The sequence below is a fragment of the Triturus cristatus genome, chromosome 5_2 (genome assembly GCF_964204655.1).
Source record: "Triturus cristatus chromosome 5_2, aTriCri1.1, whole genome shotgun sequence".
Lineage (NCBI taxonomy): Eukaryota > Metazoa > Chordata > Amphibia > Caudata > Salamandridae > Triturus > Triturus cristatus.
The window spans coordinates 130,843,728-130,869,749 of record NC_140588.1 but is presented as its reverse complement, the minus strand read 5'-3'; positions in this window follow the sequence as shown (position 1 = coordinate 130,869,749).

Here is a 26,022-nt window from a genome sequence, read left to right as displayed (position 1 = left end):
TTGCCCACCATGTTCCATGGACCTGCCACTCCTATCTACTCTGAGTGTTCTGTTGAGCTGCCACTCCCCTCCCACCTGCCTAGCATTGTCAGATGACTACAATCTGTCCCTGCCACCTCCACCCTGCCTGTCCAGATACAATGCCCCTATCCCCTTCCTCCTGTCCTCCATGGTCCATTTTACTGCCACACCCTTCTGCCCTCCCTGGTCTGTTGTGCTGCAACTGCTCCTCCTGCCTGCCCCGTGCGGTCTGTTGTGAGCCCCTTCCCCTGAAATTTCTTGTCTGTGCCCAGGTCCTGACCCTCCCTTCTATCCACCATGGTCCTTTGTGCATGCCCCTGCACCCTCCTTCTTGCCCATCATAGCCATTGTGCTGCCACTAACCCTCCCGCTTGCCATGCATGGTCTTCTGTGCTGCCATGGCCCCTCCCACCTTCCCTGTGTGGTCAGCTAGGGAAGTCTGCTGCTGGTATTGAAAGTGCATGTTTCAGTCTGCATGTCAGAATTTTTTAATGAAATAGAAGAGGATTTGAGAAGTCACTCAAAATGTGCCCTAATTTTTCTTTCTGCAGCACTAATCATACTTTCTATGGTAAAATGAAGCCCCTCATTTTGTTCCTTTTTAAATTAAATGTTTTAAGAGTTATCACTTTATTCCAATCAAGATGGCTTCAGGTGTGCCATACGTTTGTCATAAGTAGGACTGTTAGCGCTCTAGTTGTTCTTTGGAACACTCTGGGAAGCTGCAGTAGAACACAAAGGAATCAACTGACAGTCTCTGCCCTTGTTGGATGTACATGTTTTACTGAGAATGTCAGACTTCATTCTCACATGACTGAGAAAGATAATGTGAATTTACAGAAAATATGCTCTCAGTTTAGCTTATAGATAACCTTCCAAACCTCTGTGGGAAAAGCATGAGAAAATAGTTTTCTCTCAAACATGATTCATGATATCACAGCAGAAGGCTTTTTCACATGGTGAAATCACCTTAGAACATACCACAATTCCTAAAATGAGTATGGTACCATCAACAAATGATTTATAATGTAACTAAAGTCTTAAAACCTTCTATTAACTGCAATGCTTTTTAATGAGGTGCTATCATGTATATTGGTCCCAAGATGGCTGTCAACACTTCTTGGATGAAGTGCTGACAGCCAATCAGATCTCACGATGAGATGTGTTGTTAGGCTCCGCCCAGATATATATGTGATTTTACTTTTGATTTTCTCAGGAACTACTGAACAGATTTACACCATTTAAGCAAAAGGCACGAGTCTGCACTGAGGACTACCTCTTTGCCAAATTTGGTGTAATTCCGTTCAGCAATTCAGGCTGTAGCTGCGTCAACAGATCCTATGGGAAAATGCATGGGGAAAACATGTTTTGGGACCCCCCTTTTTTCTCGGCCCCCACTTGATGAATCATCGTGAAATTTTCAGGATAGGAGCAGACCGGAGCTGGCCAAAAGTTTGGAAAATTTCGAGAGGATTCGTCAATCAGCACCAATGTTATTCCAAATAGAATGTTGCGGATTTCCTATGGAAAATAGGTCCTAACTATAACTACCTACTGGCGACTGCCAGTAGATAATATATATATATATATATTCACTGAAAAAACCAAAGGTTTCAGGGGCGTTATAGTTAGGAATTGGCATTTAAAAAACCTTAGAAATTCACTAAAAAAAACATAGGTTTTAGGGGCGTTATAGTTAGCTGGACATTTCCCTCGTACAAAACCCAAGAAATTCCCCTGTTATAGTTAGTTCAGCTAACTATAACTCGCGCCCCCGCAATGCACTGCTGATGACATCACATATTACATCACTCATGACATGGTCAGTGACATCACTGATGACATCTCAAATGACATCACTGAGCTCTAAATTTTTTCAACCAAAAATGGCTTCAGGGCAGCAGGCATCACCTGCATCACCTCAAACTTCTGAGGATAAATTTTTGCCGGAGGCACCACCCAAAAAACGTTTTTCTTCAGTGGTGTGGCAATTTTTTACTTTTCCCGAGGGGCAGAATAAGACCAATGCCACCTTGGTCACGTGCAAGATTTGCAAAAGAGTCCTGTTGCGAGGGGATCCTAACAAGAAATACTCTTGCGGCATGGCAAGTATGATGAAGCACATGAGGACCCTTCATCCGAACAATCTTGCACGAGAAGAGTGCCGACGGATGAGAAACACTCCTGCTCCTGCGCCATCAACCTCATCGCAGCCGAGCACATCAAGAGTGCATCCATCAACCCAAACCTTGGACATCCGTCCTCAATTTCAATTTTTAAAAGTGCTCTGTACTAAGTGCAATGCGACTTTGTGCTATGGTGAGCAGTCGATCGATCTGATCTGCCGCCGCCAAGAAAGTCACATTTGCTAGATTTTTTAATTTTTTTTATTGTTCCCTGAAGTTCATTGTTTGGTTTCTCCTGTTTTGTTTTTTGTTTTTTTTGTGCAGAAAAACCAAAAAAAATTAAAAATTGTTCAGAAAACCCCCCAAAAATTATAAAAGAAGAAAGAAGAAAAAAAAAGTTCTTGTAAGAACTAACTTTCCTGGTTTAAAAAAAGAGCTACATTTCTTTGTTAGTGTTAGTTTAGATGAATGTATGCGTAGTACGTAATTGACTGAATAAATGCATTAGTAGCGTATGGTGAATGTATAAGTGCAGTAGTATGAGGAAGTGCTGCAGCATCACACAGTAACCTCTTTAACTGCAGTGTGCTGTAGTACTTCCGAAGCACAGGGATGCAACATATGTACATAAATATGTTGCAAATCTATGCTTCTGTCTGCACGGCTGCTTAAACTGCAGCCATGTGGTGACACAGGCACCCTTGCACCGTAGTGCAAGGATATCTGTGTCATGTGCTGTTTGTTTTTCTGCAGGAAGACACACCTTCCTGCACAAAAACAATGAGAAAATTCATTTTTTCCTTCAATGTATGCTGAACATTTCAGCATGCATTGAAGATATAAAAATGTGGAGAAATGAAAACAATTCTCCTTGTTGTGCTTTCCTACACCAATTTTAGAATGGTGCACCATTCACACACATATCGAGATTTATGATTTCTGATAAATCTAGACATGTGTCTTGTTGTATGAGTATTCAGTGCAATCATGCACAACAACACTTATAGAACACCCTATCAACGCAAAGTGGTCTGCATGATGAGGTTGTATTTACATGGAGTATAAAAAGGGCACAGAGTGCCTTTTCCTCTCTTTGTAAATATGAAAGAGTATTTTACACAATAACTATGTTACAAAAAGTGACATATTTCCGTTTTTAAAATTCCTTGCGAATGATAAATGGTAAGCACAGAGTTTTGTCTGCAAAGATGTTCAAAGAAGAATGATTGAAATAATTGCGGTCCTTCAATAGCTAAAATAGGAAATATTATGAACCCCTCAAATCTTTTTTTTTGCAGGTCACATGATATCTGATTATGGTCAGATTTCAAAACTACATAGGTATAAACAGAGTGTTTTTAGAAACATGTTTCCACTTTGTAGCTTCTTGCAGACCTCCTCATTCTGCATATTGAGACTTAGTTAAACTTACCTTCACATTAATAGGAATAAAAAATGGTACACATTTTTTTCACATTTTCATTCAAATCTAAATTCTTAAAATTTGCTTATTTTAAAATTTGGATCTGTGAAAGAAAAGAAAAAAAAATTATAACATGTAATAATACATTTTTTACAACACAACATAATTTCCACAAAATAAATTTGTTTGCCTTTTTCGCTGTTCTCAGAATATATTGAATTTCACTAGAAATAGTGATTTCAATCGTACTCATCACTTAACAGCGGGCAAAAAAAAAACAATCAGAAAGATTGTTAAAAAAAACCCAACATACTATTCTCAGTAAAATACCAGAAAATACAAATCATACATATATGAAATGCTTACAGATTACAAAATGTTATAACTTTAACTTATAAAAACTGTACATGTTGCCATATTAAATTAATCACCGAATAAATGACCACCAAAAAGTCCATAATTCAAAAATATACCTTTCCTTGAGGCCAAATGGTATTTTTGTACTTCTTCTTTATGTAAATTGTCCAATGGTAGTCCTATTAAATTATAATAATAAATTCCTCAGAGAGTGAATTATCTTCCTAAAACTTTGGCTTTAAAAATATTAGGTAGGAATTTGGTAATTCACTAGGCAAACGTTGTTTGAAAACCAACTGGGCATCATTACAAAGTGTCCAGCCCTTGCATTTTAGATAGGCAGTGTAATGTCCAGATGTGGTGGAAGGACCATCATGGAAAATTATAGCAATTGCTTCAAAAGTCCTTCCTGATATTGATAGTTGTGCTGCTACAAATTGCTTTATTAAAGTGTCCAATTTTCTTCCGTCAGCTGTACAACGTTGCATCATTAAAATTATGTATTTTCCATATTTTGTTAAGAATAATGTGGATAACATTTCTGATTTACATTGGCTACACTCCATGTTTTGAATTGCACCTTTCACTAATTTATTGAAAGACACTGATTTACAGTCTGGTAATGTTAAATACAGAAATCTCTCAGTGTCTACATTGGTGCTGCATGTATACATGCAATTTTCACAATAATGTTCCCATTTGTAAGAAAGGCCAAAAATATTTTCTATTTCTACACCTTCATTTTCCAAAATCGCACCTGGCTCCCCTCAAAACGACGCTGCATGCGGCAGCCAGAATGATCACCGGTATCAAGAAATTTGACCACATTTCTCCTGCACTCAGGGAACTTAAGTGGCTTCCGGTCGAAATGCGGATTAGCTTCAGAACAGCCTGCCTCACTCATAAAGCACTACATACCGGCAAACCCGAATATCTGGCAAAAAAACTCAAAAAAGCCGGTCAGGCTAGGAATCTCAGAAGCTCAAACTCCCTTCTACTCATCCCACCAAAAACTCGAAAACAAAAAACTGCAGATCGGTCCTTCGCCGGTAGCGCTCCAAAAATCTGGAACTCTATTCCCCCCCACATCAGAACGATTCCCTCCTTTGCAAAATTCAAAAGCCAACTCAAAATCTTGTTCCTCAACCGCTCCCTAGGGAGTGGATAGGATCAATCGGAGCAGCCAGCTGACACTGCGTTCTGCTCCAACGCCAAGGCTCCGAAGGACTACAAAAACTTAGTCTGTCTTGCACTGTTATTGTGTCACTCTACTGTTTTGTGTTGTTGAATCTATGCAATGTTTCCTGCTGTAAAGCGCTCCGATACCCTAGGGTCAGGCCAGCGCTATAAAAAACTTCTTAAATAAATAAATAAAAATGGTAAGCATATACATTAAACATTCCTGAGCATCTTGTTGGATATTTTGGGTAAATTGTGTAGAAACAGAACACACATCCAAAAGACTACAGAATGCAACAGAGAACAAAATCTTTTTTGCAGATTCTCCATAATTTGTTCTTGCAAACCTTCAAGATAAAAAACAACATTGACCACTACATTAGCATAGCAGTTGACACCAGAACTATTTTCAAACTGATAACCAACAATCTCTCCAACAGTGTCCAATTTCTTTTTACCTGCAATCACAACATTATCTTGTTCTTTTCTTTTCTTGACACCTTCAGAACAGATATTCTCTAACCTTCTTTTTCGACCAACCACACGCTTTTCAAATACAGGATATTGACCTAAATTTGATGCATACACCCTTCTTAACCTATTATACTCTTTTACACAGTTTGCATCTGCAGTAACCTTTGTCTCATCAAAATCAATCAAAAACAAACCAGATAATGTTCTGACTCGCGACAAAGCAACATATGCCATACCCTCTTTAAATACGGTAGATCCAATGTTCACCAATGCACTGTCTACACTTAATCCTTGCAATTTATGAATAGTCACTGCATATGCCAGAGAAAATGGAAATTGTTTCCTACGAACATATAAATCTTTAACAAGCAAAAAACGAACTGAACAACGACCAATTTCTTTAACTTCATCAATCTGATCAAATTTAATTTTTAAAAATTCAATTCCTTCTTTTTTCTGATAATTCACAACATCCACCACTTTGCCCATTGCACCATTAACTAAACCTTTCTCTACATCCAAATTACGCCTTAAAATAACCCGACAGTTTACACACGCATACAGTGTCTTTTCTAAACCAGCAGTTTTAGATTTTTTTTTTCTAAACAATCCAGTTTTGATCTCAACTTACCCGTCAAAATAATAGTGATTCCTTCATGCAGTATTTTATCGATGGCTTCCATTTTTACAATTTCTTCATTTTCCAATTTTAATAATTCTGCGTTGAATATTGAACACTCACGCAGTGTTGGCATTAAGCAAATCACTGACTTATTTTTAGCAATTTCCACGTACACTTTTGCAGGAACTGCATTTTCATTTGGAAAGACATTGCAAAGTAATCGACTCTCCAAAGCTTCTTTTCCTTGTTTTGAAAGATTTCCAATTCTTATATCTTGAAGAATACTTCCATATTCAGCATCATTTGCCTGTCGCATATTTGTTGTCAGTTCTTTGTATTCAAAATTACTCCAAATGTTCACATTACCAACACTGCCAAGAGACTTTCTGGTATCTTCATGGGCAAGTGTTTTAAATACCGGTTGTCCTTTTACCTGTGTCAGTTGCAGTAGATCTCCAAAAACGATGACGTGTTTTCCTCCAAATAACACGTCATACTCTGTTTTAAGAATTTGCTGCATTCTTAAATGCAAAAAGGCAAGCATCAAGTTTGAAAACATGCTCACCTCATCAATAATGAGAAGTTTCATTTTCTTCAGGACTCTTGAAACTTCACAACAAGCTTCTCCAGATAGCTTGTGGTATTCCAATTTGTTCTCATGCTCTACTGGCAGCATTAGTAAACATTAAAGTAATTCCTTTAATGTTATGTGCTGCCAACCCAGTTGGAGCAGTGACAACACAAGACAAATGCGACTCAGTTGCTTTTTGCAGATAACTTGTAATTACTTTAATTAAGAAACGTTTTCCTGTTCCAGCTTGACCACTCACATACATTCGGATAGGTTGAAATGATGTACATGAGCACACTCTCTTTTCGTGAAAGTAATCCATGGTCAATCTGCTCTTTCACCTGCTGATATATTTGTTTCTGTTCAACATTTAGTTGCTCTTCCAAGTTTCCTAACTGTAATGCATCTTCTTGAGCTTGAAACATTGCTGTTTCCACCTCATTCATTGCAATCGCTGCTTCATTTTCAAAAATTGGTTGTCCTAGTGGATCTTGACTCAGTGCAGCAGAACTTTGACTGTCTTGAGAACTGTCTCTAGCAATCTCAGCTGCAATTATAGCTTCTTGATCAATTTCATCATTCAACATTTTGACACAATTTGCGAAAGCACTGCATTGTATGCTATCTTTACAAGCATTAAATGAATCTTCATAGCTGGGAAAATCTCCAAGTAATTCCAGTTCTGAACACCATGGTTTGAACATTTGCAAAAGGGCTAAATAGTAAAATTCCCTTTTGTCAGCAGTGTCGAAACTCAGTTTTCTGTGATTAATTAAATTTCCTTTCCTTTGTTTCACCAGACATCCTTCAGAACCAATCACTCCATATTTTCCATCGTTGATGTTCTCTGTAATATTCCGTTTAAAAGTGTAGTTTTGCAGCACTTCATAGAGACACATGTTCTCAAGATGATGACTTCTATTTGGATAGTATGTGTCCAACATATTGGTTTTCAAAATATCTGTACTTTCAGGGTCATTTTCTGCTAAATATTCAATTTCTTGAACAGATTTCAGTACCCGATTTCGCATTCCTACAAGACCTAGACTCACCCAAATGATTCTTCTACTTTTGGAATATAGACTTGCAGATGATAACCGATCTGAACATTCATATGCTCCAATTTCACGATGCGATAACATCTTCAAACTGAAACTGTATAATTTCTTACTTAGAGTCTTCTCGTGAGAAATCTCTTCCCATATTTCTTTCAATTCAGTCTTTTCGGATTTAGTAATGTAAGACGTTACATATCGAGCAACAGCAATGGAATTGTCCGCAACATACTGAATATCCATGTTAGCGTTCCACATGGATAAAATAACTGGATTGTAGTCATTTATGTGTTTTGATTCTTCGCTTCTTCTTAAGTTGTAGGTGTTTTTCGGAGACTTTCTTGTGATGGTATGTCGTACAGCTGACATAAAACTGTTCACTCTTCCTTTGGATAATACAGGACGTGGAAATCCAAAACGACATTTGGTATAGAACTTATCCTTTGACTTGTACTTTCGTCGACAGTATTTTCCACACCTGTGGTTTTGAAATCGTAAGACTTGTTGTTTTAAATTTTTCTCCTCTCTGCTATTTGGAAGAGCACATGTAGCATAATCTTCAATGAAAGACAAAACAGTTTCATATGAATCTGTTCCAAATTTGGGGGCGTCCTTGACCCATAACAACATATGTATGTGAGGAGCACCTCTTCCTTGATACTCCTTTCTCCAAAAGAAATCCACAACTTCTCCAAGAGGAGGATTCTTTTTATTGCAGATGAAAGACATCATAGCTTCAAATCTATGATTGAAATATCTGCATTCATTGACAGGATCCAAAGAGCACAATTCTCCAGGTGTCTTGTATTCAATATTTTTTATATTTGAATTTGCCTCTCGAAGAAATTCAAGTAAATCATCCCAAGCATACTCAGCACAGGTTAGTGTAACGAATCATGTAGGAGTTCCCAAGTTCGGTAGCATACATTTCAGTTCTCCATGTCGACAGTACCATAATTCATTAGTCCCACGCTGACATGCCATCAGATTAATCAACTGAGATTCTAAATGATCATCTCTCTGATGCACTTTATCCATAAAATCCATTGCAGTTACATTTTGAAGATGCATTCCAGTTTTTAAAATGTGATTTACTGCATATGAAAGTCCAGACAAGTCACTTTCAAACAGAAGATGAAACATATAAGGGATACATTGTCGAAATCTTTGATCTTCTGCATATAATCTTGTTGTCCGATATTCAGATGCAGGAATCTGCACAGGACGTTCATCATATCGTCCCCCTTTTCCTGTTGGAAACAACTGCGGGAAACAACGAGCTTCCAAGCTCTCTTCCCATACACTCATGGGACTTCCTGTTGCTTTTTTCATTTGAAACAACTCAATCGTATTCCCCATCACCTCTTTGGAATGAAGTGGATGTACACTGTAATGTTCATAGATCTCTTCACATCTGGACATGTCCACTTTTTCAATTTGTCCACTTAATGTTTCACTATCTTCTGCTAAATCTATTTCTTCTTCTCCAACAAACACATTTCTATAGTACTCATTATTTTTTAACAGATACAATGATGCCTTTTGCACTTTTCTAACATCCACTAACTGTTGCCAGATTTTGTAAATTCTTAGTTGGAACACCATTAACTAGAATGACTAGTGGCTCATTTTCTGCATGATCTACACCAATAGTTTCAATATTTTTCCTTAAATCTAATGGTAAATACACAACTCTTCCTTTCAATCCTCTTTGCAACTCTGATGGAGGTAATTTACTTGTTTTGGGCTCCATACGAACAATAGCCTGAAACGGGTGAACACATTGTATGAGAATAGACTCATACGTATTTAAATCTATCAGCTCTGGAGGAATAGCAACCAATTCTAGACTATTATGAACAGCTCTAGCAGGCATTTTATTCTCATCTAATTTGTTAGAACAATATTTGCAAATACGCTGCTCACATCCCAAATCAAAACAATCCTCTACCAACAAATAAGTTGCAAATTCCATCCACTTATCATTATCTTCTATTTCACTTTTTAAATACAGATTGACACCCCTAGTCTGATTTTTATAGTGACTTCGCCGACAACAAATACAAGAAACATTTGGTCTTTCACCTGAAATTACCTTAATATTTGTGATTTCGTCCTCTAATTTTTAGAATTCTACATTGTCTTCAACATTTTGTTCTACTAATGTGTCAGTTTCTTCACTCTCTTGCTGAGGCCCAAAGTAACAAAACTCAATATCCTCACAGACCTGCTTCACATCTGAAACTGACCCACGTAAAAGAGCACTGTTCAACTCACTTAACTTTAGTGCTGGACTTTTTGCATAATACAACCTTCTCACTAACTTCCACATTTGAGTATGATGTACTGCCAGCATTCTGAAATGGTGAAAAACACTTTCACAAACTTTCCTAGAAAGACAAGCCAGAGAATGACCTTGCAAACCAGTATGTTTCCTCACTCTGCAAGGGTCTAGTCCTTGCAACAGCTTAATCTTTTGTTTTACGCTTTTTTAGTATAGGCTTGTAAAAAACTACAACATTTTTCAATAGATTAATGTCGTACACTGCAAACACTACTGCAATCCCAAGTGTACACAGGGTTTTTAGCACGTCTCCCTAAAACTTCATCAGCTATCACTTCTTCTGCATTTCTTTCAACCATTTTCTCTTTCTCCATTGGACAACCATCACTAACCTCATAACCTCTACCACTGGTGTCAACTGCATACAATAATTGTTCACTCAGTGAATAACTCTCTTCATTAAAAAAAGGGTACTGAATGGGTCACGAGAGGTGTGCAAAGGCAGTGACAGGATGTTTGCTAGACTGTATGGATACTGACTAGGGAATTGAAAGTCTGAAAGACAAGTGTCTAGATGGTTAGAAGAGTGCATGCATAGTGGATAGGGGTTTGAAACAGTCCATGTGCTAAGGCCTGGCTCAGTGCATCAATACTTAGGCACTGACTGAATGATTAGAGTACTGCAAAGACAGTGTCTTGGTGAATTTATAAGTGTTTGGGTTTTGGCACAGTGAATGGATTAGTACATGGTACTGAATGGGTCACTAAAGGACTGCAAAGGGAGTGACAGGGTGTTTCCTGGAAGTGTATGGATACTGACTAGGGAATTGAAGGTGTGAAAAACAACTGTGTACGTGGTTAGAGGACTACATGCATAGTGAATCGGCGTTTGAAGCAGTCTATGTGATAAGGCCTGGCTCACTGCATGAGTGCTTGAGTACTGACTGAATGATTAGGGTACAGCAAAAAGACTGCCTGGGTGAATTTATAAGTGGTAGGCTTTTGGCGCAGGGAATGGATTAGTACTTGGTACTGAATGGGTCCCTAGAAGAGTGCAAAGGGAGTGACAGGATGTTTGCTGGACTGTATGGATACTGACTAGGGAATTGAAAGTGTGAAAGACAAGTGTCTAGGTGGTTAGAAGACTGCATGCATAGTGCATAGGGGTTTGAAGCAGTCCATGTGCTAAGGCCTGGCTCAGTGCATGAATACTTATGCAGTGACTGAATCATTAGAGTACTGGAAAGAGAGTGTCTTGGAGAATTTATAAGTGTTTGGGTTTTGGCACAGTGAATGGATTAGTACATGGTGCTGAATGGGTCACTAGAGGACTGCAAAGGGAGTGACAGGGTGTTTCCTGGAAGTGTGTGGATACTGACTAGGGAATTGAAGGTGTAAAAGACAAGTGTATAGTATGTTAGAACACTACATGCATACTGCATAGACATTTGAAGCAGTCTATTTGGTAATGAATAGTTCACATCATAAGTACTTAGAAACTGACTTAACCATCAGACTACTTCTAGGACAGTGCCTGGGTAAAACTTTTACATTTTCAGTTCTGGTGCAGTGAAGACACTACTACATGGTACTGCACTTTAGTGTCAAAGCATGACTCATTTTATCAATGCATTAGCAAACACTGGCTTCTAATGCTACTAAAACTTGACAACATGACAGGTTTTAAAACACTTATCTGCCACCAAATACACAATGTTGCCAAATGCTCACATACTCACAGTGTGATTGTCTAGACAACAACCACTATCCCTAGAAGTTTATCAAAACTGATTCACTACAGTGGAAGTGGTAACGAAACTGCACACAATGTACATATTTCAAGACTGCACTTTTATGTCAAAGCCTGACTCATTTAATCAACGCATAAGCAGAGACTGACTTCTAATGCTACTAAAACTTGACAACATGACCGGTTTTAAAAGACTTATCTGTCAGAAAATACACGATGTTACCCAATCCTTCTCTCACAGTGATTCCCAAATGCGCACACACTCACAGTGTGATTCTACACAAACACCACTATCCCTAGGAGTTTACCAAAACTCATTCACTACAGTGGAAGTGGTAAGGGAACTGCACACAATCTACATATTTTACGACTACACTTTAGTGTCAATGCCTGACTCACTTAATGAAAGCATAAGCCATAACTGTCTTCTAATGCTACTAAAACTTGACAACGTGACATGTTTTAAAACAGTTAACTGTCAGCAAATACACGATGTTACCAAACACTTCTCTCACAGTGGTTCCCAAATGCACACAGACTCACAGTGTGATTCTAGACAAGCACCACTATCCCTAGGGCTTTACCAAAACTCATTCACTACAGTGGAAGTGGTAAGAGAACTGCACACAATCTACATATTTCACGACTGCACTTTAGTGTCAATGCCTGACTCATTTAATCAACGTATAAGCAATGACTGGCTTCTAATGCTACTAAAACTTGACAACATGACAGGTTTTAAAATAGTTATCTGTCAGCAAATACACAATTTTACCAAACACTTCTCTCACAGTGGTTCCCAAATGCACACAGGCTCACAGTGTAATTCTAGACAAACAACACTATCGTTAGGAGTTTACCAAAACTCATTCACTACAGTGGAAGTGGTAAGAGAACTGCACACAATCTACATATTTCAGGACTGCACTTTTGTGACAAAGCCTGACTCATTTAATCAAAGCATAAGCAAAGACTGGCTTCTAATGCTACTAAAACTTGACAACAAGACAGGTTTTAAAAAGGTTATCTGTCAGAAAATACACGATGTTACCAAACACTTCTCTCATAGTGGTTCCCAAATGCACACAGACTCACAGTGTGATTCTAGACAAACAACACTATCCCTAGGAGTTTACCAAAACTCATTCACTACTATGGAAGTGGTAAGGGAACTGCACACAATGTACATATTTCAAGACTACACTTTTGTGTCAAACCCTGACTCATTTAATGAAAGCATAAGCCATAACTGTCTTCTAAAGCTACTAAAACTTGACAACATGACAGGTTTTAAAAAAGTTATCTGTCAGCAGATACACAATGTTACCAAATGCTTCTCTCACAGTGGTTCCCAAATGCACACAGACTCACAGTGTGATTCTAGACAAGCACCACTATCCCTAGAAGTTTACCAAAACTCATGCACTACAGTGGAAGTGGTAAGATAACTGCACACAATCTACATATTACATGACTGCACTTTTGTGACAAAGCCTGACTCATTTAATCAAAGCGTAAGCAAAGACTGGCTTCTATTGCTACTAAAACTTGACAACATGACAGGTTTTAAAATAGTTATCTGTCAGCAAATACACAATGTTACCAAACACTTCTCTCACAGTGGTTCCCAAATGCACACAGACTCACAGTGTGATTCTAGATAAACAACACTATCCCTAGGAGTTTACCAAAACTCATTCACTACTATTGAAGTGGTAAGGGAACTGCACACAATGTACATATTTCAAGACTGCACTTTTGTGTCAAAGCCTGACTCATTTAATCAACGCATAAGCAAAGACTGGTTTCTAATACTACTGAAACTTGACAACATGACACGTTTTAAAAGAGTTATCTGTCAGAAAATACACAATGTTACCAAATGCTTCTCTCACAGTGGTTTCAAAATGCACACAGACTCACAGTGTGATTCTAGACAAGCACCACTATCCCTAGGAGTTTACCAAAACTCATTCACTACAGTAGAAGTGGTAAGGGAACTGCACACAATCTACATATTTAAGGACTGCACTTTTGTGTCAAAGCCTCACTCATTTAATCAACGCATAAGCAAAGACTGGCTTCCAATGCTACTAAAACTTGACAACATGACAGGTTTTAAAAGAGTTATCTGTCAGCAAATACACGATGTTACCAAATGCTTCACTCACAGTGGTTCCCAAATGCACACAGGCTCTCTGTGTGATTCTAGACAAACAACACTATCCCTTGCACTATACCAAAACACATTTCTTCATCTACAAGGAGTACTACATTTTAGTGCAAAAACATAACTCATTTCACAAATTCATAAACAATGACTGGTTTCTAATTCTACCAAAATATAAAAACTGCATAGTTATCTGTCTACAAACACATGAAAAAAACAAATCCTTATCACAAAATGGTTTCTACATGCACACACACTGTCAATAAGATTGTAGAGAAAAAAAAGTACTTCCTACACTTTAGCAGAAGAAATACATTAGTCTGATTAAAATAAAAATAGTCTACATACATCCCCTCACAATTAAATAACTCACCTTTCAAGATGTTTTGTAGATTAAGAAGTATATCAGTCACACACCAGATAACAGTCATACACCAGATTTTCTTATACAGAATCTCTGCACTGTGCACCCGTCAGCAGAACCAAAGAATGGCAAAGTTTCCCTCTCATTTTCCACACATATACATGTAAACATCAAATCACATTCCTTCCCACATAAATTCAAAAGCAAACACACATTTCTATTGGTTAAACATTTCAACTCTTTCCAAATGACATAAACGTCAACCCTTCCCCCAATCTGCCTTCTGCCCGTTACCATAGAAACAGGTCATGGAACACTGTACTGAGCACATAGGTCACAAGTTCAGCACACACAATGTTGCTAATCAAGACAGCAAGTGTGCTTGACTTCTCAACATATCAGCTTATCATATATAATGTTCCTTACAATCAGTTTCTGTTAACTAATAAGAATCATGAGTTTTAAAAACAGAAATATGCACCCTACCTTTCAGTGTAGAAGGTTGTCAGACAACCAATAATTTCTTGTCTTTTTTAAAAATTGCATCTTAGCCACCATTTTAGAAACATCTTACTTTCCAAACTGCCATTTCATTTTCAGAGACCATCTGAGTGCATCCAGACCTCCTTACAAGATGCTTAGAGTGTGGATTGTGGGACACAGCTACATTTTCTGTAGCCAAAGGTATGCAGAAAACAAAGGCATTCACAAAGACCTAGGTTTGCCAAATGTAGACAATAAATGGATTGGACAGAGAAGGTTAAAGTGGCACCAATTGATGCCATTGGTGAAATCCTTCATGCAATTCCAACACCCTGACCTCATAATAGTGCACTGTGGTGGCAATGACCTAGGCACTTTGACTGGGGTAGGTCTGGAAATGCTTATGAAGAACACCTTTGCAGAACTGATTTCACTTTTCCCTAAAACTGCCTTTGTGTATTCTAACATATGCCAAAGGCAGAAATGGAACTGGTCCGATCATTTTTGTCCACAAATTGAGAAAGCTAGGAAACATGTGAATAAATCTGTTTCTGCTTTTCTCCGAGACTACAGAATGGGGTCCATTTACAATAACAATCTGCGCTTTCATATGCAAGAGATGTATAGGAGAGATGGAGTACACTTTACTGATGAAGGAAACAGTGTCTTCCTCAACAACTTTAGACTCCGTATAGGTACTTACTTATAAGTACCAAAAACTCTCAATGAACACAACGGCTCTCAGCGCCTTGAGACCCTCACGGGTAAGTAACGCGCTTTACAAATATCATGATTGATTGATTGATTAAATGTTTCCTGGCTTTCTCTATCTTAGGACAAAATTCAGATGACCACTTCCATTTCTGCCTTGGGCATATCTTAGAAAACACCATTGCAGTGTGAGGGAAAAGTTACATTAATCGTTCTAAGGTATTCTTCATTAGGGTTTCCAGTGGTACCTCAGTCAGTGTGCGCAGGTCATTGCCACCACAGTGCACAAATATGAGGTATGGATATTGGGAATCCATAGTGCTTTCAAACAATGGAAGCAGTTGCTGCCACTTTTACCCTCCCTGGCCAAACCAACTAATATCCACAATTGGGCAAGCCCAGCTCTCTGCCAATACCACTCCTAACAAATTCTCTCACCCAGATTACCCATGACCTACACTTCACACTCTAACCATTTTGAAGGATGGAGCAGTAGCACACAGGAGAAGGCTGAAGATGGCTGCAGCTGAATGATAGTTTTCAAAATAAAGACAGTTAAAATATACCCTAGCAAGTAAAATCTAAAAGACCTCATTTGACTGGATGATGTAATTATGGCACTGTTTAAAATTAGGTTATGGTAGAAATTTTAAGTAAGTATATGTCTGGATATGTAGGATATGTTTGAAATTGCATACAGTCAACCACACCTGCTTCATTGGGTTTAGGAGTTAGCATGCTGCTGTAGAGACTGTTGTGAACTTGTGACCTACTGCTAGCAGAGAATGTTACAATTTTGGACACCAAAGAAATAGAGCTACGTGAGTATGGTGGGAAAAGAACAAAAAAAGCCTAGAATATCAATTGGAGGAGACATTGTTCATAAATAAAAAATATTTGATTATTGTTTGGGTCTAAATTTAGGGATTTGTAGGCAGTGGTGTGTAACTGGTAGTGTTTAGGAATAGTTTGTAAAAAAGATTATGGTTTGCTGCGTAGATCCGCGGATCCACCACAAGGTTACACAGAGGGCCACGCTGAGAGCCACGGATAACTTTGTGGGTCCGCTAACCCCGCCCAAACGCGATACCGAAATGGGCTCTGCTTAGAAAAGTCATACAAAGGGTTAAGAAAGGTGACCATTCAAAAGAGCTGTATGATTAGTAAGGAAATTAAATGAAAACAGTGTTTTTATTTGTTTTCACCCTCTGTAACCTTGAAAGCAAATTGAATAGGGTGCCATTAATAATTGGCTTGTATGAGATGGTTTACCATTCTTCTGCTCGGTTTATGTGTGCTTTCTTGAGACAATTTTGAGAACCTGATACTGAGAAAGAGAAATAATCACCAACAATCACATTTAACATGTATGTGAATTAAGCTGTAGTATAAAAGAAATAGTTGATAGAGAAAGAGTAAGTGTCAGTAAAGCCAATGAAACTGAGCAGGATGTTTGAGAAAACTGAGAGAAAATGTTGAAAGAGAGTAGAAGATGAAAATAAAGTGTACCGGTCAGGAACCATTAATAAAAACTGGTGCAGAAAAACAAAACAAAAGGTATACAACAATGTAGGGAGTGACACAAAGGAATGAAATGCTAATGTATACAGTGACATATTAAGGCATTTTATTATGTATATAGTTATACAAGGAGATATACATAGATACATAGATTAAGGTGAGTTTCTTTAGAGTGATGCTTTTGCTAAGACAGCAAGGTATAGTAAAATGCATGTACTTTTCATAGATAATGCTATAACTATGCATACAGTAACAGAGGAAAGGCTACATTGATGCATATATTTACAAAGTCAAAAGGAAGCTGATGTGTGCACTAAGTCACTTAGAGAGACATTGATATATGCAGCTACACACCTAGGTAAATAGTAAAATATAAGCTGAGGTACCAAGAGGGAATTTTAAGTTTATAGGAAGACATGTAGAGAAAGTGGAGGATACAGTGAGAAACTAAACTACACAATTAAATATTGAATAAGACACTTATAGACAGAGGCACGGAGTGATGGGGCTGTAATACAGGTATAACATACTTATAAGTTCTGATAGATGCTAAACATACACTGTAATGTAGAGCCAACCACTATAAAGTAGATAGGAAAGTTTCTAGATACATACCCAACAACAACAAAAAGTGTGGTATTTACAGGACCAGATATACATTGAGACACGCAATAATAGAGTGAGTGAAACAGTAATGTATTTAGTTATACACATGCGCACACATGAATACCTAGAACAATACATTCAGCGTATCTGTAATACCAGTGTGTACAAGAGTTAGATGGATAATTTTTCCAAACTGTAGAGTAAAACTACAGGGAAGCCATGGATACAGTGATGGGTTCAGTAATACATTTAGATACTCACTTATAAATACAGCCTGTGAGACATTGGGGCATACAATTACACACTTAGGGGCACAGTGACTGACTCAGACACTAATTATATAGGCAGTCAAAGCAACAGATTAATAAGTACACAGATGCACCTATGTACAGAGTAATACACTCACTAAAATCTTGTGTACACTAGCTTATACATACAGTTATACACTCTGGGACAGTTGAAAGCATACACTGACACAGCAAAACACATAGAGATGCATTCACTGATACACTCACACAGTCACTTATTCACAGAGTAATACATCCTGGGTATTTTGATATATACAAAAGAACAGTCATGCATACCCTGATCCACTCCCTGACTTGTTCATGTACTCACAGATACATACACTAAGACACTATTGTAGACACTAATACATACAGTGGTGCACTCATAAACGCACAGATGCATTGAGTGATAGGGAGAAACAGTCCCTTATGCACACACTCAGCGACCATGGGAGAGAGATAAATACAGTGAGACACTGACACACTAGCTTCTAGAGAAAGTGAGATATTCTCTGACACATATATACACTGGGATATCTGCTGATACACTGATGCAATCATTGACTTAGTCACATACTCTCAGATAAATACAGTGAGACATCCTAGGACAGAGCAATACATACAGTGATACACCCAACAACACATTAATGCTGTCACTGACACTCTCAGTTATACGTAGCATATCTATGATACATATGTCCAAGAGACGTAAATGTGTATAGAGTTTTATCTGTGTACTGTAAAAAGCAAAGTATAAAATAAAAGGAAAGTATGTATTGTATAACAGATTATAAACCCTGGACTAAAGAGTAACCAGTCAGTTATTGGATTAGTAATTTATTTGTTGTAGATGTTAATGTATTGTTTAGTTTTTCAGACATCTGATTTTATTTGAGAAAGAAAATTTACAATGCCTGTCAAGAGAGAAAGATGAAAGAAAGAGAAAAAGCAGTATTATGAACAGCATACTCTGAGAGACAAACAAAATAAGGCGGAAAATATCCAGAGGCAAAAAGGAGAAGCTGGTAAGACAGTTTCTCAAAACATATATGCAGTAAAATGCAAAATTTGACTGCAGTCTAAAAATGGATTTTACACATGAAGTGGAAAAAATTAAGGATTACGTCTTTCTGAAAGTGGAAAATACTCTAAGAAATCAGGGACTTTGTCACGGAGACAAAAACAGTTTAAGGAGTTAAGAGCTAAAATGTTTTGGACTAGAGTAATAGAAAATTGGTGAAAAGGATGAAGAGAAGTGATGCTCTAAAGCAAAAGCAGCACATTGAGTGTGTTGCTTTTAAAGCATTCACACTGAAGAGAAAAGTATTTGTATTTATATTGATTAAAATGAGGGCACTAGACAAAACATTATGAAGAAAATAACTGTTAGAAAAATCGCTTATTAATAGAACTAATTTTTGCAAATTTTTGAAAGGTGAATGGAAGTATATATTTAGTACAGACGCTTATTTTAATAAAGAAGGCTATTTCCAAGAGAACCCAGTAGTGCATGCAGTTGATTTAACTGGTCATTGTTATTAAGCAAGAGATGGTATTCCTGTTGCAAAGGAAGAGATGGTTCCTAGGAATGTAGAGGAAATGGTAGATGAAGTGGTGCAAGGTAGGCTCACACAGACCTTAGTATACAAATGGAGTTGTAGTACTAATTGCAGTGTTCATCGGGAGTCAATTGATTTATTAAAAAATGTTATGCTTGACTTTCAATTCAGAAGTCTCAAGCAGAAAATTGCAATTTTGCAAGGATTAGATCCATGCAAAGTGAGAAAATATACTAATTTACAGGGACATTCAATGGCATATCTTTCAAGGAAAGTTTGCAGAAGCAGTTTTCATCATTTCAGGATGTTATCTGTTCACCACTCCAAAATTCAATCTTTGGTTAGAAGACTTTATTATGTAAAAACTCCATGCGTTATGTTTAGGAGACATGAATAGAGTTTTATTGTATGGTACACTAGCAGAGGTTGAAAACATTTGTGAAAATATTCCGTTTCGGTTGTTTGGTCCAGAAGAGGAGTCTAGGGAAAATGTAGAGTTGGTTACTGAAGAAGAAAATGCAGAAACGAGTACTGAAAACATTGCACAGCAAATTTGCTAAGTTTAACACAGTTTGCTTCGAGAAATCAAACTGTGTTTGTATTTGTTGTTGATGCACTCACTACAAAACACAGACTTGCATTGTAGTTGTGTACTCTAAAGTTGAAAAAGAGAACAATGTTAAGTGGCAAGAATTTGGTGCATATTTGTTTGTTGAGAAAATATTTGTTTTGTCCACACAGCAGATTATATGTAGGTACCTGCTTCGATAAGTTAGAGAATAATAAAATGCCAGCTCTAGCCATATACAATAAGTTAATGTTGGTTTCTGTTCCAGAAGAGCATAAAGTATTAAATGTTAATGAGTCAATTCTAATACAGAGTATACATCCATTCCAAAACATAGTTCGCATGGAACCAAAAGCAGGAAAATTACCTCCAACTGAGCTCCAGAATGGACATGTGTTTTTACCTTTAGGTTTTAAACAGAATATACAAACTATTATGGTAAATAAAGAAATTAAAGAATTTCTTATTATTTTAGTAAATGGTGTTTCAACAAAGAATAGAAAAATATGGGAAGTCAGTAGATAACAGTACATATTAATAAGGTTAAAAAAGCAACATTATAGCTAGCAAAAAATAATATTTACTACGGAAATGTTGATGTTACTGAAAATGTAAGTTGTGTAGAGGATAAGACGTTAGCATCAAGTAGGAGGATTGAAAGAGTGGATCAATCCAGATATGAACAAGTTTTGAACAATACAGCATCCATCTCCTGCATTGTAAAGAAATCCCTGTTGATGTTATTGAGCATTTTCAAATGAAACAAGCACAAAGACCTCCCTTAAGTGTATGGGAAAAAAGTTTAGAGGCTTGCTGTTTTCCTCAACTGTTTCCCACTGGAGCTGGAGGTTGCTATGATGACCGTGCTGTACAGATACTAGCAGCTGAATACCACTCAACACATCTTTATTCAGAGGATCCAAGATTTTGGCAGCGCATTCCATTTATATTCCATATTTTGTTTGTAAGTGACTTGTCCGGAGTTTCATTAGCTGTGAATCATATATTAAAAAAAGGTGTTAATCTTCAAAATCTTACTGCAAAAGAATTTGTTGACAAAGTTCAAGAAAAAGATGAAAACATAGTATGCAATTTATTTATTTGATGGCGTGCCAATGTGGCACTGGTGAGTAATGGTAACATCGCCATGGAGAACTGAAAAGCATGCTGAGAAACCTAAGGGTGTCAACTTGGCTTGTTACACTCAGTTGCAATGATTATGCATGGGATGACCTGCTTTAATTTTTAAGAGAGGCAAACTCAAACATTGAGGACATCAATGTAAAGACAGCAGGAGAACTTTGCTCTTTAGATTCTGCAAATGTTTGCAGATATTTTAACCACAGGTTCCAAGCAATGTTATCTTTTATCTGCAACAAAAGTAAGCCTCTTCTTGGAGAAGTAACTGATTTCTTCTGGCGTAAAGAGTACCAAGCACGAGGTGCTCCTCATATTCACATGCTGTTATGGATAAAAGATGCTCCCAATTGACTCTGTTCTTTCTTTCATATAACAGTATGTGTCATTCCAAAACATACTACTGACAAATGCCTGAGAGAAAAAGTTCTGCATTTACAAACACATAGATGTGGAAAGTACTGTTGTGGAAAATACAAGGAAGATTTTACACAAGATGTTGTTTTGGCTTTCCAACCAGTTATTTCACAAGGAAGAGTCAACAGCTTTTTGACAACAGTGAGACATAGAGTAACACAGAAATCACCGAAAAATTACTAACTATCTAAGAAGAACAGAGGCTTCCAAGTTCATTAATGATTATAACATTATAATTCATAAAATGTGGAATGCAAATATGGACATTCAATTTGTTGCAGAAAACTCCATTGCTGTTGATCGTTATGTGACTTTGAACGTTACAGAATCAGAGAAGACAGAAATGAAAGGGATGTGGCAGGAGATTTCTGCAGAAAAGAGTTTAACAAAAAAGTTTTACGGCTTCAGGTTAAAAATGTTGTTGCAGAGCTAGGTTTGTTCTTATGAATACTCGGACAGGTTAAGCTCGGCAAGTTTGTGCTCCAAGTCTAGGGGAATAGTTTGAGTAAGCTTAGGCCTTTCAAGTAGATTAAATAGAGTATTAAAGTATTTTCACGAAATTCAGTATCTAGCAAAGTTTGACCAGTAGAAGAAGTGTACATTTGGAAAACATGTGCCTGTATGAAACTTCAGTAGTACAGATAAAGAACCAATGTAAAAGAAAACAGAGAAGGCGAATTTGCAGTTCTCGGATATGATGATTGTTAAGTTGAACGTGCAAAAGAAAATCGCATTAACCACAGGAAACTTATTTGCCAAACTGAAGAGAAACTGAGTTTTTCTATTTGGCACTTCTTTAACTTTTCAAACCTTGGCATGCAGTGTCTGAATTACTTGAAGGCTGTGATTGCTATGAAGATTCATTCAATGCTGGAAAAGACACTATTTAGTGTTCAGTCTTCCAAAATATTATGCAAATGTTAAGTGATGAGATTCAGCAAGAAGAAACATTTGCTGCAGAGGTAGCTAATGACAGTTCACAAAGGGCCTGATTATGAGTCTGGTGGTCCATGGACTTCCAGATTCACAGTGGAGTGGCTGTGGCAGACCAGCTATCGCTGGACTGTCAGTCCGACCACCCCATTACAAGGTGGGCAGTTGGAATACCATTGCACTGCCTCAACCGCCAAGGCTCAGAGATCCTTGGTGATAGCACAGTGGTCTTGAGGCTGCATTATGCTTGGCGGGGCTGTCGCGGTCCTGCCAAGCATATTACAACTTTCCTCTCCGCCACAGTTTTCATAGTGGTTCCTCCTCCATAAAAACCCTGATGGAGAGGAAACAAAGTGGGCCCTACAGGCTTATGGGTTGCAAGTAGGGGGGCACATGTTATGCCCCCTGTGTGCATGCACCACAGTGCCTGCACGGCATGAACTGCACCAGTCCATGCCATGCAGGTTCTGTGGGAACACCAAAGAACCGCCTGCTAGTGACTAAAAAATTCATAGTCTGGCAGGTGGTGCACACACAGGTTTGGCGGTGCAGGAGCAGGGCAACTGCATGGTGGTCACTCTCCCGCACCGCCAAATTTATAATCAGGCCCAAAGTAGTCAAAGTTATGCACCTCGCAGTCAACATCCTCCTGGATCATCTATCATTGAAATTGAAGCTGCAATAACTATGAATGAGGTGGATAGTGCAATGGATACAGATAGACAAGAAATTATACATCTGGGGTAGTTAGTTGCACAACTCAACAATGAACAGAAGGAGATTTATATGGATTTCTCCACGAGAAGAAAGAATGCAATTGTTCATTTTTTAAACCAATTCTATTATATATCAGTGGTCAAGCTGGCACGGGGAAAAGCTTTTTAATTAAAATTCACACCTCTTACCCACAGTGGACAACAAACCAAACTTGTCATGTGTGGTAACAGCACCAACTGGATTAGTTGCACACAATATTAAAGGAAATACTCCACAGTGGCTATTAATGCTACCTGTAAAAAACTGATAATAAACTGGATTACCAGAAGTTATCTGGTGAAGCATGCCATAAGGTAGCAAGAGTTTTGAAGAAAACAAAGCTATTCATTATTGACGAGGTAGACATGGTTTCAAATTTAATGCTGGCCTTTGTTCACTTAAGAATGCAACAAATTTTACGAACAGACTAACACGTTCTCTTAAGAGGAAAGCATTTAATTGTGTTTGGTGACTTACTGCAACTAACTCCTGTAAAAGGAGAGCCTGTTTTTACAACACTTCTGCATGAACAAACTCCTAATTCATTAGGGAGTATTGGAAATGTAAATATTTGACTGATTTTTCAATACAGGGAACTACTGAAGAATATGTGTCAAGTGTCTGATGAGATATATGGTAGTATTCTGAAGGGATATTAGAGTTAGACTTCTGACAAAGAAAGGTAAGAGTACCTTAGAAACTCGACTTGTCAAAAAACCATTTACGTCTAAGAAAACGGCAGCACAGCTAATGTTCAATTTGATTCAAGAAGGGAAATCAATAGTAAATTTAATGGCAACACTTCAAGAGTGTGCCAATTTTAATGACAAATTGCTGAAACTGGAGAGCGAAGACATTTTGGAAGTTACAGCTATTGACAAATTAAGACACTGGAGATTAACAATAGTGCTAAATGAAAAACTTCAAGGAAAACTGGATTCATTAGACAATCTGTATCTTAGACTACTGGATTAGAGAAGTGTTTACGTGTGTGTAAAAACTGTAGAGTAAGCCTGGGCGTAAAACTTTGCTCTGTTTGCGGTGTTTGCGTAATTTGGAAACTCTGTGTTCCACAGAGGATGTGGAGTTACCGTAAAACTCTGCACTCCACAACAGAGCAGAATTTTTTTTGGGTTCACACACTTGAAACATCATTTTGCATACATGAGAGCAACTTTCCAGGTGCTCGTGATCGCCCACAAGATTTTTAGTGCTGTTCGCGGGTGCCACAAGATTTGCTAGCCGGCCACATGCTCCCGTGAGATTTTGCGGTCCCCAACACTTCATTCGGGAGCGCCAGAGACTTCCGGGCAATGTTTTCTGCTGTACCTGGTCCAGAATGCACAGGATCTACGGCGGCTAAAATCTGGGGAAGATTCTCTCCTCGAGAAGCATCATAATCTTCCTGAACTGACCATTTGGAGTTAAAAACCTCCTCAAATTGACATTTGGTGGTGTTTTTTTATGCGAGGAGTCTTTTTTTCTCCTTTTTTTCAGCTGGAAGGAAGTGGCACAGAGTCTTCAACTTCCTGTTCCTGTCCAGTAGGCTCCTCCCAGTGCTTTGTCCATCTCCTGATTACTTTTCATTTGGATTTGGAGCTGTAAGGATCACTGTATGTGTCTGCTCTGCTGCATATCCCATTGGATTTCATTTAAGGACATTTGTATTTGAGAGTTCACAAGTAAGTTGAAAAATTGGTGTCGTTTGTTTGACTGGGGCCATGCACCTGGATTTATTTGTACTGTTGATGGATTTTTTAAATGTATTCGGATGGGGGGGCTGTTGTTTCAGGAGGGGCCGAACATTCACTGATTTCTTTACATTTTCTCTTTTTTCTTTCGTGAAGGAAACATGTTTCACAGTTTACTCCATGTTTTAATACATTTGAAATATTGATTGAATTCACTATATGACCTAGTCTGTAATTGGCCTTCCAGGCAACAGGCCCAATTCTCTTCATGGGTGCATGAAACAACAGTTTCTGTGGTGTTTACAGCCCATGGATGGATTTGTATCGAAATACAAAATGAGCTTTTGAGTGGTGTTACATGTTTGGTTTTTTCATGCAAACAGTGTATAGGACTAGGTGGAGTAAAGCCTTTGAAGGATTTGTTTTACCATGCCTCTTCTGTCTGGTCTGTGTGTGTGTTTGCCATAGGCCACCATGTGCCTTTGTTCCAGATTCGATGTGGTCACTGGCCAGAGGTAATTTTGTATAGTCAGTGGACTGTCCCTAGGCTTGCATGTGCTGTTTGTTTTCAGGCCTCGGGCCTCTTCTTGTTGTGACTTGTGAGTGACCATGTGGCTGGCGGCCATTTTGTGTAGGCAGCTAGTGTGCTTTTCTGCCATAGGCCTGCATTCGGTCTTTGTTCCAGGCTACCAGCTTCTTGCTATGACCATGTGGCTAGTAGCTATTTTGTGTATAATGGCAGTGTGCTTTTGCCATAGGCCTGCATGCATTCTTCGTTTTAGGCTTCCAGCTTCTTGTTGTGACCATGTGGCTGGTGGCTATTTTGTGTAGGCAGCCAGTGTGCTTTTGCCATAGGTCTGCATGCATTCTTTGTTCTAGGCCTCCAGCTTCTTGTTATGACCATGTGGCTGGTGGCCATTTTGTATAGGCAGCTAGTGTGCTTTTTCAATAGGCCTG